Source organism: Bactrocera neohumeralis, chromosome 2, assembly GCF_024586455.1.
Source record: "Bactrocera neohumeralis isolate Rockhampton chromosome 2, APGP_CSIRO_Bneo_wtdbg2-racon-allhic-juicebox.fasta_v2, whole genome shotgun sequence".
Taxonomy (NCBI): Eukaryota; Metazoa; Arthropoda; class Insecta; order Diptera; family Tephritidae; genus Bactrocera; species Bactrocera neohumeralis.
The window spans coordinates 39341277-39356103 of NC_065919.1; the positions used below are offsets into that span (position 1 = coordinate 39341277).

General features: G+C 34.1%; 1 protein-coding gene across 1 annotated transcript in view; it reads right to left on the reverse strand.

Annotated features, from left to right (window-relative positions):
- LOC126756361 (neuropeptide F receptor) overlaps positions 1 to 12979 on the reverse strand; it is a 76008-nt gene extending 63029 nt beyond the window's left edge. The window contains exon 1 of the mRNA XM_050469371.1: positions 12740 to 12979. The gene's annotated coding sequence lies outside the window, so the exon portion shown is untranslated. The remainder of the gene's footprint in view (positions 1 to 12739) is intronic.
- Positions 12980 to 14827: the final 1848 nt, after the last annotated feature.

Here is a 14827-nt window from a genome sequence, read left to right on the forward strand (position 1 = left end):
TTTCTTCACTGTATGCTGGACGTGGTCTTTTCGGTCGAATATTACCCAAAAATTAATACTGGGCCTTAAGATGAGTATTTGTGTTGCGAATAGTACGCTCAGTAGGTCGATTATGTTGACCATAAGTTGAGCGAAGCGCGCGAAACTCATCCTTTAAAAATCGTGAATTTTCGTAATAAAGTTGAACAACTTTTAGCGTTGTTCAGGCCTAAGTCTTTCCATGTTGAAATGCGAAACATTACTGAACAAAAATAACATGACAACTTGACACGACTCACGCGTGATCTGTCAAAAAGAATTATATTGAAATAAGTACTTCATACGTACTATATGCAATGGATGTGGTAAAGTGGTCAACTAAAGACTCAAAATAATATATTTTCCTACAACTTTAAACGTATTTCGTTATGGATGCTTTTATTTTTATTAGAAATCTTTAACGGATTTACCAATACTTCGTCTTTCTAGTTTTTTTTTAATTTGCTTGCGTATACATACTTACATACTTATTCATTCGGAGCCTTCGGAGCCAATGTCATCAGTATTTAAATACAAAGAATAATGCCGCTCATAAAAATTTTCCATTATTAAAATTAAGAATTTACGCAAGTTTATAAACCACATACTTAAATATTTAGGCAATCAATAGAATGCCACAAGAAAATTAAATCTCAAATCTGGAGCTAAATGAGCAAACAATAAATATTTAAAAACGTCAGAGCAGAAAGCAAATAAAGCATTTTTGCAGCACAATATTCAGAAAAGCCAATAAGCAAAGTCAATTTTCATAACATTGCTGCCCTGCTGTTTTCATGTATGCGAGGCTTTATCGCCATTTCATTGTTGTGGTGTAGCTTTAATCTCACATATTTGCTATCGACTTAATTGCATTAAATGTTATTAATTTATATTGGGGAAACAAACATGTCCCTTAGTACACATGTCTGTATCGTATCCAATATGCTGAATATAATGTAAAATATCGAGAAAACATGATATCTGATAACAGATAAAGCTAGTACTGCCGTGCAGCAATGGGTACTCGGCGAACTCACGTGATCAGTTAATGTGATGGATACAATTGCGTTTCCTAATGCAGCAAATATTACAAATTCTATATACAGTGTGATAAGTACCCGGAAATTATAAAAAAAACGCAAAATATTTAATTATTCCTTAATATTTATTTTGTCGCCTTCAAAGTTATCCCCACCAAATTTAATACACTTATTCCAACGATTTTTTCAGTCCACGAAACTCTTTTCATAAACACTTTTTCAGATGGCCTTCAGCTTCTCCAGCGAATTTTGTTTTATCTTTCGATCGACTGAAAACGGGTTCCTCGGAGTGGCAATTTCAGTTTGGGGAAAAAGCAAAAACCACACGGAGCCAAATCTGGTGAATACAGTGGTTGATCGATGGCTTTAAATTCAGTCACAATCGTGTCTCGATGCGTTGGTGCGTTATCATCGTGTAAAATCCATGAATTGTTCTTCCACAATTCCGGCCGTTTCGAAAGATGTTCTCACGCATAGGCTCAATGCGGCCAAATAGAATTTCTTATTGATCATTACCTTGATTTTTGAGCGGTTTTTGGTTTCGGCTCGTTTTTTCCCCTTATTCCGTTGACTGTTGACTTGTACATGTCAAAATCAAAAGTTATTCATCGGCAGTTACAATGCTCTCCATATATGTGGGATCGGAATTTTCGCGATCAAGCATGCCCAAAGAGTCATGTTTACGACACTCTTTTTGAAAACTATTTAGCTTTATCAGGACGAGTCGAGCAAGAACGCGTTTCATACCCAAAATATCCACCAAAATCATTCCAACGGACTCGCGAGAGATGTTGAGCATTCTCGCCATCTCTCTAAAAAATTACATTCTTTTGAAAAAGATTTTTAAATTGCAATAAATTTTAGGAAGCTTCCGAAAGCTATTATTTTCTTTTCACGTACGTTTTTCGCAAATTGTTTAAGTCAAACACATAACACATGCTATTTAAGTGCACTTTTTCAATTTCTTTTATGCGCCTCGTTTGCTTCATACAATACTTAACTTCAAGGCATTATTTATTTACACCATATCCTTACTTTTGTTATTATTTCTGCGCACTTTGAAACATAAAATTACTCCAACGCCAGTTAGTGAATAGCTCTGCCCTTTTCATATTTTATGACCACCTATGAAATGGCCATAAAATTAAAAACATGTGCCTGTACGAGTGCTTGCATTGAGCTTACATACATGCATCATCACAAAAACGTCCATCCATACATAGGTACATGTATACATAGCTTATGAGCTGCTGATGTGCGTAGCCTGAAAGTGTTAGAGGACATCTAAGTGCTTTTATGTATTCTTGTGATGTGTCGAAATACGTACACAGTTTAAAATTACATACATATGTGTCAATATGTTCCGTTTAGTGCACATATGTACTAAACATATATAGTACATCTATAGCATAAACATACATATGTACATACATACATAGGTTTTAATTTGCTGTCTTGGGCGTATACGCAATACAATAGACTTCTGAGAATTTCTGTGCATCTCTGCGTATTGTTGCACTTAAAAACGATTATTGCGAAATTGAAAGAAAGAACAGACAATGTGTGACCTATATAACAGCTCACACAGGAGAAGACAATAATAATAGTAATGGATTATAATTTCGAACAGTATTAAAGCTGCTTAAGTCTTTAATGGAGCAAAGGTATCTCTTACCTCTTATACTTGTTTGAGCCTCTTTAGTTGATTATGGGCCTTAGTCATAAATGTGAAAATTCAATGGCGTAAATTTTCAAGATTTCATAGAAACAATTATTTATTAGAGCACTTATTTGATCAACCGAAATATGAATTGTAATGGTACCAGCCGCCATGTCAAAGAACAAAACATTTTATGGAACCGCTATGCACTTGAACTGAAACAGTACTTCTTGGCTCCAAGAACCCGAAATAGATCGGTGGTTAATAACATTTTCAGTATTATCTCAAAGTATAATATACAAAAAGTTAAAAAATCATCAAGAAATATATACATACAAATATTTGAATATATACAATTCTTCAGTTTTCGAGGAATTTTGGTACTTTGTTATTACCACTCCAGGTACTTGAATGTCACCGTTGACATAAGGAATCAAACTGTTAAATTCTAATAAAATAATTTGAAAATATGCAGCATAAAATCGGGTAATAGAAAGGGGGAATGAGTGGAAAGCACCTCAATTTTTCTCTGCCTAGATTGCTTCGAAAAAAAACTGCTCTACTTGTAGTTAAACTAGACTTTACGGCTTCGTAAATTGAAACATTTGTATATCTTTCTCTAGGGAAAAATAACCCATGGGCTGGTGGATTAGAGTTAACGTTATTCTTTCTTAGAATACTGAAACAGGATTGCTATTTACAGAAGGCCACAGAAATCGGTCTACTTGAAAACGCAGATAACAATCCTGAGTTTACATTTTTGAGATGACTGTTAACAACAATCGAAATGTTTGGTAGCATTGCCCAAATTTTTGACAGAAATCGTGAAATCTAGCACAAAAAAATGTAAGACAAAGTTCATTAGAATTTAAAATAGTTATCTTTATTGGAATTGAAATAATTTTTCCTGCTTTTGTGAAATTACAAAATTTCTAAATTTTTCAACATGATTAATTTTGATAGTTTTAAAGAATATCAAAATAAATGTATCACTATAAGAACGACAACAACAAACAATTTATTCTTAAATAATATTTCACAACAACAAAGAGCAAAAGTAAATATTATTCAATAGGTAAGTTAGTTCCAAGTTCAAGTTTAACCGAGCATTTTATATTCTTGCAATTTCGGGAGTTGACAAATACTTTGTTCATAATTTTGAAATTCTAATTTATTCTTCAAAATATATGTCGTCCTCCTTAACATAATACTTCTTGTCCACAATACACTGATGCCAACGTTTTTTCCAATACTCGAAACAGTTGCTAATGTAATTTCCCAGAATAGCCTTCAATGCCCGTAGCGATTCACGTTTAATGTCTTCTATTGACTCCAAGCGGTTTCTCCGCAGCGGTCGTTTGATTTTGCTGAATAGCCAGAAATCAGGTGAATACGGTGATTGCGGTACGATATTGATTAAAAGTTTGGCGAAAAACTTACGAAGAATCAATGCAGTATGGGATGGTGCAAAAACCAAGAGTTTTCGGCCCATAATTCCGGCTTCTCCTTACGAATAGCTTCGCGCAAACGACGCATTATACTCAAATAGAATCCCTTTTTGGCAGTTTGGCTGTTCGGAAAGAATTCGGAGTGCACAACACCTCGATAATCGAAGAAAACTGTAACATAACCTTGATTTTTGAACTGCTTGACTTGTTTTTTTTTTTTTGGCTTCGGCTCACCTTTACCACGATATTCAGTCGATTGATCGTCTGTTTCCGGGTAATAAGCATAGATTCACACATCGCCCGTAATAGTACGTTTCATGACATCGTGGTAATCGGAAAGCATTATTTCACAGACGTTAACACGACGCTGTTTTTTGTAAAAATTTAGTGATTTTGGAACCAATCGTGCGTTCACTTTTCTAAATAATCTTTCAAAATGGTTCTCACTGATCCTTTCGATATCGCCTTTCAAATCGCCGAATGCACTTTATGTACTTGAGAAAGACTAGCGTATAGTAAAAACTAATGATTATTTTGATGTGACATTCGGCACAGATGTCACTGACAGTCATACCAACCTAGAAAAATAATATTTCGACGAATGGATTTTCGGGCGAAATTTAAACTAATAGGTCATACTATTTTTTGCTCATAGTAGTATATGTCAGATATTTACCTATATCTTTAGTAAAATAACAATTATACGCGCAGTAATTCATATATTCGTTATTTGGAGTCATTAAAAATGTCTGTCTAATTTCGAAAGTTTTTTCAAAAGATGCCATGTCCTCATGGAACTCTTCTAACAAAGTTCAATTTCTTTATAATTAATCTTACTTAATTTATCTCGTTTCTATATAAACCTAAATGCTATCAAAAATTATAAAATTTAATGTTCCTATTTTGTATTTTGTGAAATGCACATTAAAGTTAAATGGACAGAAAAACAATAAAAAGGTCAACTTCTCATTTATCGAAACTATAATATCCTTCTCAGGTGCATTTGAACAATTTATACGGATATTATGTAGTAATTTATTCAAAATTTCATGACGATAATTCATGAAATAACACTCGATTTTTATCGGCCAGCTTGTATGGCCTTACAAATTTTCAATTCTCATCTTGATCATTTATATGTAATCTAGTCGTTAGGTGAACTTAAGTTTAATGCCCAGAACAATGCTTTAAAAATAGAAACCCATGGAGGTGTGTGTAATGAAAGCATTTGAGGATAGAAAGTTCTCAGAACTATTGCATCAATTAATAGAATCTAGAATACTTTCGAAACTAACCAACAACCGATATAAATCACATAAAGAGGCATAATCAAATAGAGATAACTAACTAGAATGCGGTTATATCATTTTATTGGGTAGTCTTTTCGTATTTTGTCAATAGATGTCGTTGCAGTCGTACATCTCCAGTGCTACCAATCACATTCTGTCATACCATATAGTATTGGAAATGATTTAAGCTTCATTTAATAAAAAAATAAATAAATTCGGGGAAGTTGAGAAAAGGTTACACCTGTTCAAAAATGTGTGAAAATAATGAAGAAATACGCTATATTTTCAAATTTTTGTATAAAAATGGAAGAATGCCACGCAGGCCACCAATGACATTTGTGAAGTTTACGGAGACGAAGCTGTATCAGTTCGTGCAGCACATTAATGGTTCACTCGCTCCGTTCTGAAAATAGCGAAATTTCAATTTACACTGATGGAACAATGTCTCTAGCGGAGAAATGGCAAAAAGTGATCGACCGAAATGGTAAATATTTGTTTATTTGTTTATTAGTATAAATATAAAAAAAATAAGTTGATTAAGAAATACGAAACTACTTTTTCGACGCTATACTCGTGTTTTAGTCTGGATAACTTTTTTATTGCTTTAACGTGTAAATAATTTAGAGAGCAGAGCTCACATATAGTGAGCAGACAAATTGTGAATCGAATATAGAAGCCAATATAATTTAACAGCAGAAGCATTAACCATGGAAGCAGAATCTAAATACCACACAAATCCACGATACTCAGACTATCCATGAAAATAATGAAATATGTACTTATAAACACGTACATATATAAAATATGCGCATTGCTTGTTTAATTCAGAAATGAATTTATAAATTTATTGAGCCTTGTCTGGACGCATTGATGAACCGCAAAATGATTGCTCGCAACGAATAGGAGGACCACCTATAGTTTTCATCGCATATTCCGCGGCCGTACAGCAGTAGCTGAGATAACAACGAGACTGTATCGCAACCATCACAACAAATACTAACAGAAGTATTAAACAGAAGTGGAGGCACCAGCTGCACCAACCTGTCAGTCATTTCAATAACCAAAACTATCAAAATCTCTATCGTTTTATCGCTGAATGTCTAGAAATGCTTAACACTTGTTAACATATGTGTTCTGAAAATTAGATATACCATATTTATATCAGATAGGAAAAAAAACCTGTTCAATTGCTTTGCGGCATTATTATTAAAAAAAATAAAATTATTTATAGATATCTCACTGATTAAGAAACTTCCAGCAACATATTATGAATTCTACAACACTGACAACAACTGCATTTAAGAATAGTCAAATTTGGACTATTTTAGTTGTGTGGACTATTTTAGTTGAAGAAGTTATCACCCTTTCGTAAAAAAATTAAATTAAAGAATCGACAAGTTTCCAAAATTTTAGCGGAATTAAATTTTTTGACCAATTTCATTCGTCTCTAATTCTAATTCAGTTGGTGTCAAGTCAACAAAAGCGACGAAGGTCACCATACTTGAAATTGGAGGCCAGGACTGGTGTTTAAAACTAAAAAGGTGAAGTGTCACGCCCACAGTCCAATTTCTTAACTTATACCAATAAAAACTTAATTTTTTTCTTCCATAAGTTAGTGAAAGAATTTTGCCGCAATATACCCAAAAATTCCTTTGGTTACTTCGTATTCACCTTCAGTTCACAAAATATTTATTCATAGCAAAAAATGTCCTCATTATTCCTCAAGCGTTATGGTTTTTACAACAAAATATAAAGAAGCCCCGAAATTAGTCGTTAAGAAACTTAAGCAACAACAAACAATAATTCATAAATTGTATTCATACTGGTGAGCAAAACGAAAAGAGTACATACTTACATACATATCTACAAATGTATATGTATGCGATAGATCATATCGATGTCGAGGTGTGAGTTATTTGTGCCAGTTCACACCGCTAATCAATAAAAAATGGAATTTCTCGCGTATGAACTTTGCTATTATTTAGACAGCACCAATTTTCCTTCCACGCCTTCCTTATTTTATTCGCCACTATTTTAATGTTTTTTACCTTTTCATCGTAAATTAATCCAAAGTAATAAAAACTTCAATTTACGAGCTTTAAGAGATGTGCGCGTCCATTAAGTATATGTTTATGTGGAACTTTTGTTTTTTCTGCCAGTTAACTGGTGTTTATTTCTCATTTTTATTATGTTTACATAGACACTTTTGTGATAATTTTTTTTTTACTTTAGTAATTACATACATTTTCATCAAATATGTACACTCAAGTTCATAAAGATTTGAATTTACGACTTCACGAAGTGTTGTACGCATTCGGTCATTAAATGTTTTGAAAAAGTGTTGCAAGAAAATGTTAAAATTTATTCTTTGTTTCATATTTACGCTCTTTGCAGAAAAACACTTTGAGCGCTGTAAACACTTCGAAAAAACGTTGCACATTGAAAATCAAATTTGCACACATTTGACACCGAAATGTTGTTATTATGTTTGACCCATCTTTCCTTCCTAATCGTTTACTAATACTTGGAAAACCGACTAGTTGTTGGATTACAGTAAAATTACATACAACAAGTAAGGAAGGGCTAAGTTCGGGTGTCACCGAACATTTTATACTCTCGCATGATAAAGTGATAATCGAGATTTCATTATACGTCATTTACATATTTTTCAAATACCGTATTTTTGTAAAGTTTTATTCCGCTATCATCATTGGTTTCTAATGTATACTCGTATATATTATACAAAGAAGGCATCAGATGGAATTCAAAATAGCGTTATATTGGAAGCAGGCGTGGTTGTGAACCGATTTCACCTATATTTCGTACATGTCATCAGGGTGTTAAGAAAATATTATATACCGAATTTCATTGAAATCGGTGGAGTAGTTCCTGAGATATGGTTTTTGATCCATAAGTGGGCGAGGCCACGCCTATTTTCAATTTTTCAAAAACGCCTGGGTGCAGCTTCCGTCTGCAATTTCTTCCGTAAAATTTAGTGTTTCTGACGTTTTTTGTTAGTCCGTTAACGCACTTTTAGTGATTTTCAACATAACCTTTGCATGGGAGGTGGGCGTGGTTATTATCCGATTTCTTCCATTTTTGAACTGTATATGGAAATGCCTGAAGGAAACGACTGTATAGAGTTTGGTTGACATAGCTATAATAGTTTCCGAGATATGTACAAAAAACTTAGTAGGGGGCGGGGCCACGCCCACTTTTCCAAAAAAACTGGCGTCCAAATATGCCCCTCCCTAATGCGATCCTTGTGCCAAATTTCACTTTAATATTTTTATTATGCTTAGTTATGACACTTTATAGATTTTCTGTTTCCGCCATTTTGTGGGCGTGGCAGTTGGCCGATTTTGCCCATCTTCGAACTTAACCTTCTTATGGAGCCAAGGAATACGTGTTCCAAGTTTCATCATGATATCTCAATTTTTACTCAAGTTACAGCTTGCACGGACAGACAGACATCCGGATTTCGACTCTACTCGTCACCCTGATCACTTTGGTATATATAACCCTATATCTGACTCTTTTAGTTTTAGGACTTACAAACAACCGTTATGTGAACAAAACTATAATACTCTCCTTAGCAACATTGTTGCGAGAGTATAACAAGAAAACGTCAGAAACAGAAAAAGTGGAAAAACGTAATAAATCTCTGAAATTTATGAAATCAGTACACAAAAAAAAAAATCTTAGGCAAAAAATGGCAGCCATTGAAGCTTTGAGGAAAGAGGAAGCGGTTATCTCTAGCAGCACACATATGTACATACTTGTATTAACAGTCGTAACGAGAAATATACTTGTAAGAACAGCAATAACCTAATATTTTCGTTGAAGAGTTGGAGAAACAGTTGCGACGAACAGGAGTGTAGATTCCGGTCAAAGAAACGAAAGTTTTCTAAATCAAATATTTGTTTCTCATAAATATAACTACGAGTACTAAAAAAACTAGCAAGGAAGGGCTAAGTTCAGGTGTAACTGAAAATTTTTTACCCCTGCAACTTGGTGCTGACAAAACTTTATACTTAAACATGTTAGGAAAGAATTAAACCTCTATTATTCGAAGAAATCTTTGATAAATTACTATTAATTTTGTTACCTTCATATCTTATATTGAATGTCATAAACTTGGAAACACATGAAACAATGTCAGTAAAGTTCTACACAGCGAATTTGGTCTAAATCGGGATTGCAGGTTCCGGGATACTATAAGTGATTTCATCTAAAAAGGCCGCACCCAGGATCCAATTTGACGTCGGCTCCTAAAAAGATTTTGACTGCCCACTTTTTTTTAATTAAAGCTCCTTGCTACTGCGATCTCTTAACAAAATTACAGTTTCATATTTTAATTTAGTGTTTGGTTGTGACACTTTATGGATTTTCGATTAGCGACACTTTCTGGGCGGGACAGTGGCCGATTATGACCGTCTTAGAGCTTGTCCCTACTTTTTTGCACGCGTACAAAGTTTCAATTAGATATCTCAATTTTTACTCAAGCTATCGCGAGTCGTCGGACGGACCGACAGACAGTCACTGAAATTTCAAGTCGTCTCGTCAGCCTAATCATGTTTATATGTATACTTAATTCCATATCTATCTCGAATACTTTTATGTGATACAAACAATCGTGAACAAAACTATTTAATCTGTAGCAACATCTTACAAGATTATAAAAAGCACTTGCACTGTTTATATTGCCTTCTAAGAAATTGTATCTCCGGCGCATCTCACCCCTTGCAGTAATTAAAGTGGTAGATACTTATATGCATCTTTGGTGTCATTGAATTGATGCTATTTGAACCCATTGAAGCGAACAGCGTTGCAAAATTAGAACTAAGAGAATCGCACGCAATTCACACAAAGTTTTATTAGACGTTGGCGAAAAAAGTTAAGAAATTTAAATTCAAATCGTACATGCACCGTCGGTTATGGCTCACGTATGTCTCAGCAAAAATATTTACAATTTTTAAATTGATTATTCATTTGTACACATTTTCAGAAATTATAACAGACCATTAGAAAGATTATTATACCATTTTAAAGTGCGTTCTGGAATGTATTCAGAACATGCCTGATATAGTAAGAGGAGCAGTAATAGTATATCCATTCATACATATGTATGGAAGATGAAGTTTCGAAGAAAAGCTTAGATCAGATAAAAAAAACTGCGACTAAACAATTTCCTCCAGCTCAGAGTATCGTACAAGGATTTGGTTCGGTTTTAAATCTCACTACTTTGGCGCTTTTTCGAAATGTAGTTTTTACATATTAATACTTTTGATTGAAAAAAATAAGGTATGGCTGTTTAATTGTGATCTCGATTTGAAATTGACTTTGAAAATTTCACTTCAGCAATTCATTTCAGTCATGTAATAATTGTGACAAAAAAGCACCCGGAAATTGTAAATAAAACGCAAAATATTTAATTATTCATCAATATTTATTTTGTCGCCTTCACCACCAGATGTAATACACTTATGTCAATGGTTTTTGCAGTTACCGAAAAATTTTTTATAAGCACTTTTTGGGATGGCCTTCAGCTCCTTCAGCGATTTTTTTTTATCTCTTCAATTGCGATTTTGGTAACAAGAAAAAATCACACGGAGCCGAATCTGGTGAATGCGATGATTGATCGATGGTACTATCACGTTTTTGACCGAACTAAAGGTCACAATCGTGGCTCGAGTGCGATGGTGCATTATCCATGAAATGTTCCTCCACAATTTCGGCCGTTTCGACACTCAAACATCTCAATACGGCCAAATAGAACTTCTTATTGACCATCACCTTGATTTTTTAACGGCTTTGGCGAGTCCATTCCGATGATTGCTGACTTGTTTGCATGTCAAACTCATAAACCCATGTCTCGTCGGCAGTTATAATGCTCTCCAGAAATGTGGGGTCAGAACTCCCACGATCAAGCATATCTAAAAAGACATGTTTACCACACTTTGTTTTGAAAACTGTATATCTTAATCCATTGCCATTTCTCTAAACCTTACTGACGATTTTCAAGCACCATACCTTCACTTTTTTAATATTTTCATCATTTGAAGCATTCGAATGTCGTCTAGAACGAGGCATGTCTGCAACGACCTATCGTCTTTGAAGGCTTTGTATCACCCGCAGGCTTGTGTTTTTGATAAACTGAATCACCTTAAACCTTTTCCAACATTTACAATGAATCCGCAAATTTGGTTAGAAATACAAAATTTGAGACAAATTCTTTGTTTGATATTTTTATCGACTGTAAAAATCGCAACGCACTACTGAGGTGTACCGACTTATACAGCTACTGACACAATAACACTCATAGTTGGCATATTAATTAAAGACAGTTCTACCCACTAATAAAAATACATTTTTTGGTAATATGATTTACCCGGGGAATTTAGTTACAATTCACGGATGCTTTTTTGTCTTAATTGATCTAGGTTGAGGTACTATTCACGAGAGCTTTAGTAAAAATGGAACTGCTTCTTACACATTCTCACAACTTTTCTGCAGAAAAGGGCATCCGTAGAATTTTAGAAAAGTTTCCAAAACTAGATTGAGTGAGCAGGAATTGGATAGCAAACACTATCATCAACAACTCTGTATATTTTTTCCTGTTACTATTTAGATTATACGATTTTTGGAACAATTGTTTGCTGCACTTCCTTCGTTTAATATTTTTTCCACATTTCAGCAAATATTTTTTCACTGCCGTTAAGACCGAACAAACTCATACCAATAAAGTTTGCAATTAATGACTTATAGGGGGCGTAAGAGTGTGTTCATTCATCGCAAAATATTCGGAGAATACATTATATATTATATACAAATACACTTAGGGGCTATTTTTTCTCCATATTTTCACTTCCATAAATAAACACTTCGTTGTGTCGGCCTGATACTTGTGATAATACAAATTATTCAGAAACATTTAATATTTGAGAGATTTTTCAAAGAAATATTTTTCTTCACACATTTTATGTTTTCAATATTTCTGCAAATAAAATAAGTAGTAATTAGTTACACAAAAAATAATTTGATTAGCATGCTGTCTTAAAATCTTTAAATTCTTTGTAGGTGTTAGCGTTATTTTTACATCACTCAACCACAGCTCGTTGCCAATAATATAAATCGGCAGACACACTCTTCACTCGGTCGGTTATCATGCCGAAATTCTCAATTCCAATTTACTTTACTTGTATTGTGTTTTTTTTTTTTTTTATTTAGAAAGATTTAATAATTATTATTTCTTTTTTAAATTTTTTCTCTTTGCTCTCTCACCTTAAAATAGTATATGGTAAATCACTTCATATAACTGTGGTTCTTCACAGTGTCCGCACAGTAAACGCTTACAGCCCGAGTGCGTGTGTCTACTTTTTTTCAAGCATTAGTAACACCCACATATTCGAATTTTTTGCTTCCGCCAGTTGGTATTCTGTAACGGTCACTACTACTTTACACTTATCACTGCCCAGGATACACTTTCGCTGTGGCGCTCAATTTTGATTCGGTTGTGCTCCTTTCGGCGTCGTCGTCAATACTGAAACGCGTGCGATGCGTGCTTCGCATTTTATGTGGCGCTACGTTGTAAACGCGAATTGTGTTCGTGCAACTTCCTTTTGTTTATCTTTACATTTTTTCTGCACGCAGACAAAGCAGCTGTTTGGCGAGTCGGTGGAGCTTTCTTATCAGTTAAGCTTTTGTGAAAGCTTTCTCTGCCCAATTTTACCGGCCACAGTGTGGCATTTTGAACAATTTTGTTGACGTAAACTGAACATGTTTAGGATTTTTTTATATAGAAAAAGGGTATTTAATTAAATATATTAGCTATGGGGTTCGGTAGACAAGATAGTTGGGAGTAAACGTCCATAATTCAGAGATATCCTGATCACCCGCTTAACTGACTCTCGGTTAATTGATTTTCTCGTTTTTTGGAATCACGAGATCGATCCAAAAATTTTTGTATACGAAATACCTGTCAATTTTCCCGCTTAATTGAAGCCGATCAATAGGTTTCCCCTTATCATTGGTTAAAAATATGTGTTTTTGATATTATCAGGTTATTTGAACAAAAACACTTTCGTTAAAAAAATATTATCTGGCATTAGCAATTGAAAACAAATGTTTATTCGTGTAGATATTTTGGATGTTGAGAGACAAGAGAAATAATATAATCCTCTAAAGCCCACGGCAGTTCGCGAAGCATATTTTTATTCAGAAAACTAGTTTTAGTGTGAATTAGGGATTATAGAATCACATGTTACTTCACGTAGATTCAACAAAATACAAAAAAAAATTACAGACTTCTTCAATTAACATTTTATAAATGTAAGCCCTGATCTTCGAATTTGTGAACGTAAGTGCTGCTTTTCCACAATATGAATTGTTTTTGTCCCTTAAGGATCTTTTTAAACCATGATTTCCAATATTTAGATTTCGCTTCGAAAAACTTTGGGGACACTAATAAAACATTAGTAAATATCGTTGAAGTTCGTAATATTAAAACAGAGTTTAGTTGATATAAGGCTGCATTGCTTTAACTTTAGTTGAACTGAGTGGGATTGGCAAACGTAATAGGCATATAAGTGAACACGTAAGTGGTTCATTCCTCAAAGTTTAACTTGTTAAATTTTGGCAATTGACTTTCTTTACATATACTATACCAACAGACATCCTAACACTCTCTCTACAGGACAAACACACTGAGTGCAAAGCTAATAAAATGCGAAGACAATAAGTAAGGAAGAGATAAATTCGGGCGCAACCGAACATTTTATACTCTCGCAACTTGCATGAATCAAAGCCATGGAAATATGTACTTTAAGGTGCAAAACGTCAACTCGAGGATCGAGTATATGGGAATTAGGGTATTTTATCTATTAACTATTAATATTCCACATACTAAAAAAATGTTCCCTAGGTTGCATAAGTTATCTCGCATACAAACAACGATTATATAGAGTAAAGTCAGCCGGATGCTAGAAAATCCTGATATTAGTTATGAGTAAAAAACGTTCTGTAATTATCATTGAGAGAACTCAAATATTTTTATATATTAGTTAGTGCTTTTATAGGTTTTAGGTTAATGGCGTTTGGTGGGCATAGCAGTGGTCCGATTTTTCACAAAGGAACGCGCGTACCAAGTTCATCAAGATATCTCATTTTTTATTCAATTTACAGCTTGCATGGACGGGTGGACGGACAGAAATACAGATAGTCACCTCGGGTCTCCTGATCATTTATAATATATCTGTCTCGATACGTACAACAGTTAGGTGACGAAACTATTATACTCTGTAGCAGCATGTTGCAAGAGTATACAAATTGACAAAGGCAACAGTTGTGGGCTGAAATATCAGGAATTAATGA